Below are 12,698 nucleotides of genomic sequence, written 5' to 3' on the forward strand. Positions count from 1 at the left end.
CATACTATTAGAAATCAACTACAATAAAAACAATCACAAAAATTCAAACACTTGGAGGCTGAATACTATGCTATTAAATAATGATTGGGTTACAAAGAGATCAAAGAAGAAATTAAAAACATCCTGAAAATGAATGACAATGAAAACACAACAATCCAAAACCTACTGGACACAGTGAAAGCAGTCCAGAGAGGGAAGTTCATAGCATTACAGGCTTACCTAAAAAAAAACAAGAAAATCTGGTGATAAATTATCTAACTCTACAACTTAAAGAATTAGAAAGAGAGCAACAGGAAAAGCCCAGCAAGAAAGGAGATAATAAAGATCAGAGTAGAAATAAATGACATAAAGACTAAATAAATAAATAAATATAAATGATCAATAAAACCAAGAGCTGGTTCTTTGAAAGAACAAACAAGATTGATGAACCTCTAGCCAGCCTCACCAAGAAACAAAGAGAGAGGACCCAAATAAACAAAATCGGAAATGAAAGAGGCGAAATAACAACAGACCCCAGAGAAATAAAAAAGATTGTAAAAAATACTATAACAACTCTACTCGAACAAACTAAACAACCTGGAGGAAATTGACATATTCCTAGAAAGATATGACCTTCTAAAACTCAAGAAGAATAAAAAAAATCTCAACAAGCCGATAATTAAGGAGGAAATAGAAGCAGTCAGAAAAAAAGCTTCCAGCAAACAAAAGCCTGGGCCAGATGGCTTCACAGGAGAGTTTTACTAAACATTCTAAGAAGAACTAAAACCTATTCTTCTCAGACTATTACAAAAAAATCAAGAGGAAGGCACACTTAGAAGCTCTTTCAGTGAAGCCAGCATTACCCTAACCCCAAAACCAGAAAAAGACATCACAAAGAAAGAGAATTACAGGCCAATATCCCTGATGAACACATATGCTGAAATCCTCAACAAAACTCTAGCAAATCATATCCAGCATTACATTAGAAAGATCATACACCATGACCAAGTGGAATTTATCCCAGGGATGCAAGGCTGGTCCAATATCCGCAAATCAATAAATGTGATACATCACATAAACAAATTGAGAGACAAAAATCACACAATCCTATCAATTGATGCAGAAAGGGCATTTGACAAAATCTAACACCCTTTCCTGATAAATACTCTCAGCAAAGTGGGAATAGAGGGATCATACTTCAATAAAATAAAAGCCATATATGACAAACCTACAGCCAACATCATACTCAATGGGCAAAGACTACATCCATTTCCCCTAAGAACAGGAACAAGACAGGGATGCCCACTTTCACCACTCATCTTTGACATAGTACTGGAAGTGCTAGCCATAGCACTTATTTATGTCTCAACCCATTCTGCAGAATTATTCACATAGAGAAGTATAGATACTGTGGGCAGTCATATAGCTTTATCACCACAGTTGTCATTTTCTTGAGGCAGTGAGAACAAAAGGGAAAAATTCAGCTTTCCTATTAGTTTTATTTTCTAAACTATATTTGTTTGCTAATACCTTTTTTTTCTTACTAAATTCAAATGATGAAAAGGCCAAGATTAATTATCAAATTTGGGGTTATCAACTAAGACTAGCTCCTGGTTAGGAGGACAACTGAGAAAACAGGTTAGCTCTGGTATACCAGGTGTACTGGTTAATAATGCAGACTGAGGGACAATCCTCAAGTGTTTGATTTTGTAATCAAAGAAAACATAATTTCAAGAGAAACATCAAAAGTGCTTTATTCAAAGTAATGTCCATCGCTAGCTACGCATTCCCCCCATCTTTCAGGTAATTTGTGGATACTGTCCCAATAGAACTTTTCTTGTTGTTGTTGTTGTTTTTATATTTTATTGATTTTTTACAGAGAGGAAGGGAGAGAGATAGAGAGTTAGAAACATCGATGAGAGAGAAACATCGATCAGCTGCCTCCTGCACATCTCCCACTGGGCATGTGCCCACAACTCAGGCATATGCCCTTGACCGGAATCGAACCTGAGACCTTTCAGTCCACAGGCCGATGCTCCATCCACCGAGCCAAACTAGTTTTGGCGCTTTACTTGTTTTGAGGCAAACCATTTAGAGACCCAATTTTCCACTTCTTCGTACATTTTGAAGGGCTGCTCAGAAAAATGTGTGTGCCATCAATCGGAACAAGTAGTAATCTGAAGGAGCAAGGTCTGATGAATACAGGGGTGGGTTAATACTTCCCAGGCAAGATCTTTTAACATGTTTTTAACTGATTTTGAACTGTGTGATGGTGCATCATCATGAAGCAAAATTACTTTGCTGTGTCTTCTGGCGTATTCTGGTCATTTTACGATCAAAGCATGGTTCAAATTGATTATTTGTTGTCGGTAGCGATCAGTATTAATGGTTTCACGTGGTTTTAGAAGCTCATAATATACCACACCTTCCTGATCCCACCAAATGCAGTGCATTGTCTTCTTTCCAAAGTGCCTTGCAGTTGATGTTGATGTTGACCATGGATCAACCCATGATTTTGTGCATTTGGGATTCTCAAAATAAATCCACTTTTCATCACCAATCACAATTCGATGCAAAAAAGACTTCCTTTGTGCCGTTGAAGCAACATTTTACTGATGACTTTTGGTTTTCCATTTGTCTTTTGTTCAGTTGATGTGGCACCCATTTTCCTTCCTTTAAAATCTTTCCCATTGCTTGTAAATGATCAAAAATTGTTTGCTGAGCAACGCTTAATCTTTCTGCAAGTTGTTTTTGAGTTTGACACGCATCTTCATCCACTAATGCTTGTAATTGTTGGTTTTCAAGCTTTTTCGGTTGACCTGGATGTTCTTTGTCTTTCTCATCAAAATCATCACTTTTAAAGTGTTTAAACCAGTGTTCACAAGTATCTTGAGATGGAGCATGTTCACCATAAGCTTCCTGAAGTATACGATAACTTTCAGCAGCACTTTTCTTCAAAATAAAGTAATGAATTAAAACATCCCACAAACGCTTTTTTTGGCATGAAATTTGACATTTTTTAAGCGTAAAAATGTCTATGGTGTTAACACCTTCAGAAAATTTGACATATGAAATTTTGAAGCTTGCTGTCAATACAACAAAATAGCATACATACCAAATCGCATATATATCAACATATGTGTAACTCCATCTATTAAAAAAAATCCTCACTATTAACCAGTACACCTAGTATACACCTTTCTCTGCAGCATTAACATCTCCCCAGACAGATCCAGGCGTGTTTTATTTGGTCTGGGCTCTGTACGGTGAGATCCTTATACAATGGGGCTTTGACTTATGAGTTTAATTCGTTCCGAGACTGAGCTCCTTAAGGAGCTTGTTAAGGAGCTCGTTAACTCAAATTAATCTATCAACTCAATGCAAATAATCGGCCGAGAGACAGCTGGTATCTCAAAAAACTCGTAAGTCAAGGCCCCACTATATTCTTCTTTTATTTCCTTGAGAGAGGTCCTTTGATATTTTGAAGTATGCCTGTTTTCCACAATGGCTGTACCAGTCTGCATGCCCAGCCTCTGGCCTCTTTGCCTACTTTGGTAGTCAGTTTTGACAGTTCTTTGGCTTTCATTGATTTAATCCTGCACCTCTAAACAGTCCTGAAGTGCCCCCGCCACTGTCATTCAGACCTCAGATTGAGAGGTATTGCTTAGCTATTTTACCTGCAATTAACCTGTGCCTTATGCTTGTCCTTTGTCAAAAAATTGTGCCACTATTATAGTGTATCTTTCTCAATTTTAAGCATGGTCACATGGGTGTGTCACCTTAAATTTTATTGTTATTTCTATTTTTAAGTGAGAATTTAATTGATTTTATTTACTTGAATAGTTAGTCAAAATTTCGAAGTAGAGAACCTTAAAATATTCCTCCCACTCCTTTGCCCCCTAAAAACAGCTTAGCTGAAGTCACACAGCCAGTCAGAGCCCAAACCTCTGACTTCAAAGTCTGCTTTTTTAAGCATTGTTGCATTGCCTTATTGTAGTTCTCCAATGCTTACAATTCTTTTAATGGTCAGATAGCATTTCAATATGGGCCTTGATACTGCAACTTCTTGAAATCAGATTTTAAAGATACTTTTACATTTCTTTTTTTTTTAATTAAATCTTTATTGTTCAGATTATTACATTTGTTCCTCTTTCCCCCCCCCCCATAACTCCCCTCCTCCCAGTTCCCGCCCCACCCTCTGCCCTCACTCCCCACCCACTGTCCTCATCCATAGGTGGAAGATTTTTGTCCAGTCTCTTCCCGCATATCCCACACCCCTTTCCCCCCCAAGAATAGTCAGTCCATTCCCTTTCTATGTCCCTGATTCTATTATGATCACCAGATTATTTGTTCACTTGATTCTTAGATTCACTTGTTGATAGATGCATGTTTGTTGTTCATAATTTGTATCTTTACCTTTTTCTTCTTCTTCCTCTTCTTAAAGGATACCTTTCAGCATTTCATATAATACTGGTTTGGTGGTGATGAACTCCTTTAGCTTTTCCTTATCTGTGAAGCTCTTTATCTGACCTTCAGTTCTGAATGACAGCTTTGCTGGATAAAGTAATCTTGGTTGTAGGTTCTTGCCATTCCCTTCTGGCCTGCAAAGTTTCTGTTGAGAAATCAGCTGACAGTCGTGTGGGTATTCCCTTGTAGGTAACTGAGTTTCTTTCTCTTGCTGCTTTCAGGATTTTCTCTTTGTCTTTTGCTCTTGGCATTTTAATTATGATGTGTCTTGGTGTGTTCCTCTTTGGATTCCTTTTGTTTGGGGTTCTATGCGCTTCCTGGACTTGTAAGTCTATTTCTTTCACCAGGTGGGGGAAGTTTTCTGTCATTATTTCTTCAAATAGGTTTTCAATATCTTGATCTCTCTCATCTTCTGGCACCCCTATAATTCTGATGTTGGTACGCTTGAAGCTGTCCCAGAGGCTCCTTACACTATCTTCGTATTTTCGGATTCTTTTTCATTTTGCTTTTCCAGTTGGGTGTTTTTTGCTTCTTCGCATTTCGAATCTTTGACTTGATTCTTGCGCTCCTCTGGTCTGCTGTTGGGTGTCTGTACAATATTCTTTATTTCAGTCAGTGTATGCTTAATTTCTAGTTGGTCCTTTTTCATAACCTCGAGGGTCTCATTAGATTTCTTGAGGATCTCACTACATTTATCGGCGGTCTCACCAGTCTTTTCGAGGGCCTTACTAAGTTTATCAGCAGCTTCTAGACAGTTCTTGAGAGACCTTAAAAGTGTGGTTTTGAGCTCTATATCTTCCATTTCTGACATTTGTGTCCCGTTTCTTTGTCTCCGCATTTTTTTATCTTTTCTTGGTGCACCCCCTAGTGGTCTTTGTGCGCAGTCTTGTTGCAGTTAAGCCTTGATTGTTGTCGGTCGGCAATACCGGGGGTGATTTGACCTCCAGGCTAACTGGCTATATCTTACATTTCTTATTATAACGAACAACTGCTTCTTTCTGCGAAGGAGTTATCGTGAACTTAAGTTGGAATCCTATATAATAAAGAGGTAATATGCAAATTGACCCTCACGCTATAATGTCATCACAAGATGGTGGCACGCAGGGTGGGGGGGAGTGGGGGCAGGGCCAGCGGGTGCTCCACGGGGCTTCCACCGGGGTTCCTGCAGCCCCATGGAGACACGGGGGTCCTGGCGTCCACTTTGTGCGGCTTCTGCTGGGGTTTCTGTGGCCCCACATGTGCGCTGCGAGTGCAGGGCCTGGCGGCCGCTGCGCACAACCCAAAGGCAGGGCATTGGGGTGGCACTCCGGGACTCGGGGCTGTCCCACGGCGTGCCAGCCACGCGGGGCGGGACTCCAGGACTCAGGGTGGTCCCATGGTTGAGGGGGAAGAAGGGAGGGGTCCCGGGTCTTTGCTCAGCAATTCAAAAATCACTTGCTTATGTTATTGCAATGTAGGACTGGGCCTATACCTTAAGAATAGCAAAAGTGCTAATTAATGGAACTTGGCATAAGTCTGTCTATTCTGTTTAGCTGATGCCTAAAATCAGGCCAAGGGCACTTTAAAGATTTCCATTAAAGTATCTGAATATCTGAAACAACTTAGATAGAGCGGAACTGTAACAAGTCCTTACAGTTACTTCTACAGAAACAATGTGTTAGCCAGCCTTTGTATAATAAATTAAACAGGTGAGAAGTTCAGCTCTATATTAGGTGTCCCCTCTAGCTACTTTCAAGCATTTCCTATAATACACACTGAAGACCATTGTTTAGTTTTGTTTACTAATTTAAAAGGGGAAAAAATCCATTCTGTCAAGTAAAACTAAAAACCACACAACCACCTACATAGAAAATATATCAAGCTCTGACTAATCAAGGTGCAGGACTGAAATTACTTGTGGATATGTACTAGTACTCTCAAGTTGCTGGTGTTCAAAACCAAATGGGCAACTAAAAAAGTCTTTACTTTGGTATTTCACAATTCACAAATAAATATATATACCAGTACTGTATATATATTTACATATAATGTTATGTATACGATATATTTGATAATTTAAAGTGAAGTCTTTTATTAAACATTAGTAAAACTCTGTTTCAAAAAAACAAATATTTTTTTGAGTTTGAAAAATTTATTGGTATTTAGTAAAGACATTCATCTCAGTTATTTCTCTCTCCCATCTTGACCATAGGCTAATATTTCGTTTGAGTCAAGAAAAGAATATGCAGGAGAGGAATTTTATTTTAACAATAAAATAAACAAAAATGAAAAGTTTGCCTACATTAAAGTGAGTTAAATTCATGTATCTTGATATCATTAAATTAAGTAGGTAAGAACTAATAGTTCTATATACATTTCCATTGTTTTACTTGGGACTTACTCTAATAAATGAAAGTGAACAAAGTGTTAGGAATATATACAGGCTGCTTCTCCGGAATTACTACTTTTTAAAAGAGCTGAGGGATTAGTTACCACCATTAAGACAATCTGAAGCTGCCTGCAAATTTAACATTGTAAAAGTTTTCAAGGAAATCATTATATCGCATTTTTCTTTTATCTATGACTATACCTTTAAAGATGTGTTTAATCGTTACATTAAAAAAGAATTCATATACAATACAAAAATACAAAAACGAAACAAAACCCTAAAACACATAGCTCTAACAAAGTATATGTGGTCAAAGATTCCATAAAATGTTTAAAGATGCATTTTCTTTCCTTCTATTTTCAATATCAAAAATATGCTTTTGAGAGGCCATTGGTTAATATGATACACTTAAAATAAACCATTTTATTGTATTAAATAAGAATTCCTGTAGTTAAGTACATATCAAAATGGAATGCACAAATTAGTAACTTAAGTGTTATGACAAAATTACAGAAAATGCATCTTTCTCATTTCCCATCTTGACACAATGTTGTTTTTTTGCTGTCTGTTACCTTTTAAAAAATAAAAACAGCCAAATACAGTGGAGCCTTGACTTACGAGGTTAATTCGTTCTGAGACCGAGCTCGTTAAGGAGCTCATTAACTCAAATTACTCTATCAACTCAATGCAAAAAATCGGCCGAGAGACAGATGGTATCTCAAAAAACTCGTTAGTCGGGACACTCGTAAGTCAAGGCCCCACTGTAGTTAAGTTTTATGTACATTTAAAAATTTTGGTGGTGGTTTGTATTTTAAAAGAAACAGCTTCCTATGACCTGCCTCAAGTCTGGTGGAAATGCTTACAAGGAACTAAGCTAATAACAAAAACCAAGAGAAGCACATTTAAAATACTGATTTACTTTGGTAGCAGTTGTTCTTTGTAGACTAATGAAGGCAGACAAGGCCCATTAAGGTGAAGTGGGCTATATCAAATACTCAACAGTTTACATAAAATTTAAAAATTTTTCTTTTAAAGAGCTAAGCCTCTGTATCCACCGATAGCAATGCAATATCTAGTTTGACTTGAAACAAAACAAATGCCCATTAGGGAAAAAAGCAACATTTTAATTTTATCCAATTCACTTTCAGTCAATACTCCAGTAACATTTTCCTCCCAATATAATACTCCCTCTTTATAAGGCTGTTCCTGGGAGCCAGAAAGTTTTGGTTAATAATGGAGTTAGGTTAGAGTAATTGCAGTTTAAACAGACAATAACTTTTTTGCTTCCCTTTTAATGCACTAATAGTTGTGTCTAAAAAATATGCAATTCTTAGAAAGGTACCATTTCTGACTTTTTAAAAATTATCTGTAACCTTTGGAAACTAATTATGTGAAACTAAAAAATTAGCAAATGTTTTGAAATATGTATGTAAAACATAAATTACGTCTAATTTCAAACTCTCATTTATTAGTGTGCCACTCAATCTTAAAAAAAAAAAAAATTTAAAAAAGGTGGTTCCAAAGATAGTCTTATATCATTCTTTAAAAAGGAAACTGTTCCTTTTAACTTTACACCCACCCCATGCCCCAATTTCAAAACATATCATTTAACTGTCTTGGTCATGGACATTTCCAAGATGAGATTTTATATTTCACTCCCATATCAGAAAACCCATGCTTTCTTTATTAAAGGAGTTTGGTCCTGCTGATGTTGGTGTATCGCTTCCAATATCTTTCATCCTCATCTTTGCTTCTGGAGGCATTTCCTCTGGTTCACTATCTTCATCTTCATTAAAAGCTGCTGCTACTGAAAGGGTTTTTGGAGCAAGAGTTGGAACAGTTTCTTTAGGTTTACTTGATCCAAGTTAGATGGATATGGATGAGGTTTTCTTTATCATCTGACTACCTATGGCAAATCCAAACTTGGATATCTTTGTAGGCTTTGTTGGGAGGTCTGCAGCTTCTTCTTCAGCTGATCGCTTCTCAGCGCTGTGACTGGAACTTTCTCCTCCGTTACTCAGGAGGCTCCAGCTCGCTGTGGCTCCTCCCAAAACAATGAATATTTTTAAAACTTTGCCAGCTCATTTAAATATCCTAGATTCCTGCTTTATATCTTACTACATATCATGTCTGCTTTATTAATTTAGCAATGCCATCATTTGTTCCCAAGTCAAGTTCACAAAAGAACAGATGAAGAGGTTGGGTTCAGCTGGTTCTCTCCGCACTGGTCAGGGGGTAAAGCATTCCTGACTCGGGTGAAGGACAGACCTTTCATGTTTTCAGATTCTACTTCAGCTCCACCCTACTGGTCTAAAACGAAGTCACAGTGACTAGCAAGACCTATAAAATACTTGTGAAGCAAGTCCCATTCTTTTTATTCATCACTTGACAAGCATTCATAGTTCTTTGGATTTGACTCACCTATGGTCCCATTAGTCACAGTCACAAGCCTGACTCTCATCCAAGTACACCTAAGCTACTCCTTGGAGAGGTACCAAGCTGTTACACAAAGTACAAAGTGGAAAAAACACAGAAATGTCTCGCATTTTTGTGTCATGAGAGCTACAGTGCTATGTGTTTGCTATCCATCACTTCATTTAATCCATTCACAAGCCTATGAGGGCAGTGCCATCATTATTCCCATTTTTCAGAAGAGAACACTGAGCTCAGAATGAAGTTAAGAAGTCTTTGCTTATGATGAAATGTGAAACAAGTAAAATAGTAAAGATTTAAACCATGGCTGTGACTTTTATCTGCCTTTCTTTCACTGTAATTGGTAATACCACTAGTGGATATATACTAGTATTCTATAAAATGACACCCACATTAGGGGAAACAAGCTGAAATTGCTTTATTCAAAGGAATTATTATTTTTAAATGCTCTGAAGCCCAGCTGGTGTGGCTCCGTGGTTGAGCATCAACCTATGAACCAGGTCACAGTTCCATTCCCAGTCAGGGCGCATGCCTGGGTTGCAGGGCTTGATCTCCAGTGTGGGGCATTCAAGAAGGCAGCCAATTAATGGTACTCTCTCATCATTGATGTTTCTATCTCTCTCCCTCTCCCTTCCTCTCTGAAATCAATAAAAATATATTTTAAAAAATAAAATGTTTTCAATATGGTCAATTATTAAAGAGCAGAATATTATAGACTGAAACCAGCACCCTCATTTTAGATTCACTGAATTCAATTCTTGCCTCTAAAAACAATGCCCACAAGGAATTTGCTCAGTAAAGCAGAAAAATAAGGTCTCCAAGATCCTTGCAGAGCTTTCAGCTTAGCATTGACATAATCAGCACCCTAATTCTGGTTGATTCATAACTGACAAATTAACTTGTTATACACTCAGGCTGGTCTTTCTTAGGCTGACAGCATGCCCCATTCTCAGAGGCAACATATCCATCTCCAAAGAAGAGGGAGGATATAAAGTGATGGGGGTCGCCTGGCTGATGTGCTCAGTGATTAAGCATCAGTCTATGAATCAGGAGGTCATGGTGCGATTCTGTCAGAGCACATGACCAAGTTGTGGGCTCGATCACCAGTAGGGGGCAACGGATCAATAATTCTCTCTCATCATTGATGTTTCTCTTTCTCCCTCTCCCTTCCTCTCTGAAATCAATAAAATATATTTTTAAATAATAATAAAATAAAGTGATGGGGGTCATAGGGGAAGGGGGCACAAGAGCTCCTGCACTATATACAACTGAAATATGGATTTGATTATTTTACCTAAATGTTCAGAATTCTCTCCTAAAACACAAAGTTCAATTTAGCTAAAACACATCAATAGTCAAACAGAAGTAATTTTAGCTTTTCCATATTTAATATTTACTTCCAACCAAAAGTAATTTAAAGCTGCCTATAAAAAAATGATATCGAGATAAACCAAGATGGCGGCATAGGTAAACACCGGAGATTGCTGCCTCGCACAACCACTTCAAAAATACAACTAAAAGACGGAACGGACATCATCCAGAACCACAGAAAGGCTGGCTGAGTGGAAATTCTACAACTAGAAGGAAAGAGAAAAGCATACTGAGACTCAGAGGATGCGCAGTACAGAAGTAAAATACTAAGGTGTGGAGTGAATGCGGAGCGAGCTGGCGGCTCAGGGCGAGGTTGTCATTTTCAATCAGGAGGGAGTCTCAGGCTCTGAGCTCCAGTTCCGGGCGAGTCTCTAGGGACCCAGTCTCATACGGGAGAAGCGGGACTGTCTGGCATAGGTCAGAACCCTAGGGCAGCTCTCTCTCCGAGGGGCTTGCAGTGATTACTGGGACACTGAGAAGCAGAGCCTCTGAGGGCAAGACTGAGAGCAGCCATAACTTCTAGCCCCGCCCTGTTGATCCCGTGGGACCCGACCCACCCAAGCCCTGCAGGAAGACTTTTGCTGGATAGCCACAGGCAAAGGCTAGATTAGCACCTCCCTAGAGATTCAGGAGCCAGGAAGCCCAGAGGTCAGAGTGGGACCATCTAGTTTGCAGTTCTGTGGAACCATAAAAGACACACTCAGGGGACAGACTCACTGAGAACCAAAGCCCCATCGAAGCAAGTCTAGCCCCAGAGGAGTGTCTCCAGCACAGTTCTCCCACTGCAGACACAGCTGATTCTCACAGCGAATTGGCTTGGAGGTCAATTCCTCACAGTGATAACTACAACAATCAAGGCTTAATTACAACAAGACTATGCACAAAGCCCACAGGGGGGTGCACCAAGAGTGTCTACCTCAGGTAATTGGGACACTTAGCACAGAAAGGCACTCTATCGACACAGTGAAGCATAAAAAATGTCGAGACAAAGAAACAGGACACAAACGATAGAAATGGAGGAAAGAAAACTGCTGGATATAGAGTTCAAAACCACACTTTTAAGGTCTTTAAAGAACTGTCTAGAAGCCGCCGATAAATTTAATAAGGCCCTCGAAAAGACTGGTGAGGCCGCCGATAAATGTAGTGAGCTCTTCAAGAAGACTGGTGAGACCATCGATAAATGTAGTGAGATCTTCAAGAAATCTAGTGAAACCCTCGATGTTATGATAAAGAACCAACTAGAAATTAAGCATACACTGACTGAAATAAAGAATATTATACAGACTCCCAAAAACAGACCAGAGGATCACAAGAATCAAGACAAAGATTTGAAATACGAAGAAGCAAAAAACACCCAACCGGAAAAGCAAAATGAAAAAAGAATCCAAAAATATGAAGATAGTGTAAGGAGCCTCTGGGACAGCTTCCAGCGTACCAACATCCGAATTATAGGGGTGCCAGAAGATGAGAGAAAGCAAGATATTGAAAACCTATTTGAAGAAATAATGACAGAAAACTTCCCCTACATGGTCAAAGAAATAGACTTACAAGTCCAGGAAGCACGGAGAACCCCAAACAAAAGGAATCCAAAGAGGAACACACCAAGACACATCATAATTAAAATGCCAAGAGCAAAAGACAAAGAAAGAATCTTAAAAGCAGCAAGAGAAAGAAAATCAGTTACCTACAAGGAAGTACCCATACGACTGTCAGCTGATTTCTCAACAGAAACTTTGCAGACCAGAAGGGAGTGGCAAGAAATATTCAAAGTGATGAATACCAAGAACCTACAACCAAGATTACTTTATCCAGCAAAGCTATCATTCAGAACTGAAGGTCAGATAAAGAGCTTCACAGAAAAGGAAAAGCTAAAGGAGTTCATCACCACCAAACCAGTATTATATGAAATGCTGAAAGGTATCCTTTAAGAAGAGGAAGAAGAAGAAAAAGGTAAAGATACAAATTATGAACAACAAATACACATCTATCAACAAGTGAATCTAAAAATCAAGTGAATAAATAATCTGATGAACAGTATGAACTGGTGATTGTAATAGAATCAGGGAAATAGAAAGGGAAT

The 12,698-nt window shown here is 38.5% G+C and overlaps 1 protein-coding gene and 1 pseudogene across 2 annotated transcripts in view; both read right to left on the reverse strand.

Moving 5' to 3' along the window:
• The window catches only part of GMDS (GDP-mannose 4,6-dehydratase), a 686,242-nt gene that overhangs the window by 580,071 nt on the left and 93,473 nt on the right, over positions 1-12,698 (reverse strand). The window lies entirely within an intron of this gene.
• On the reverse strand, positions 8,422-9,275 carry LOC308516904 (PEST proteolytic signal-containing nuclear protein-like; annotated as a pseudogene). The gene is made up of 2 exons: positions 9,236-9,275; positions 8,422-8,858 (listed from the first exon to the last, which is right to left on the reverse strand). The product of its transcript is annotated as a PEST proteolytic signal-containing nuclear protein-like (transcript).

This window comes from Myotis nattereri (genome assembly GCF_964212035.1).
Source record: "Myotis nattereri genome assembly, chromosome: 3".
Classification (NCBI taxonomy): Eukaryota; Metazoa; Chordata; class Mammalia; order Chiroptera; family Vespertilionidae; genus Myotis; species Myotis nattereri.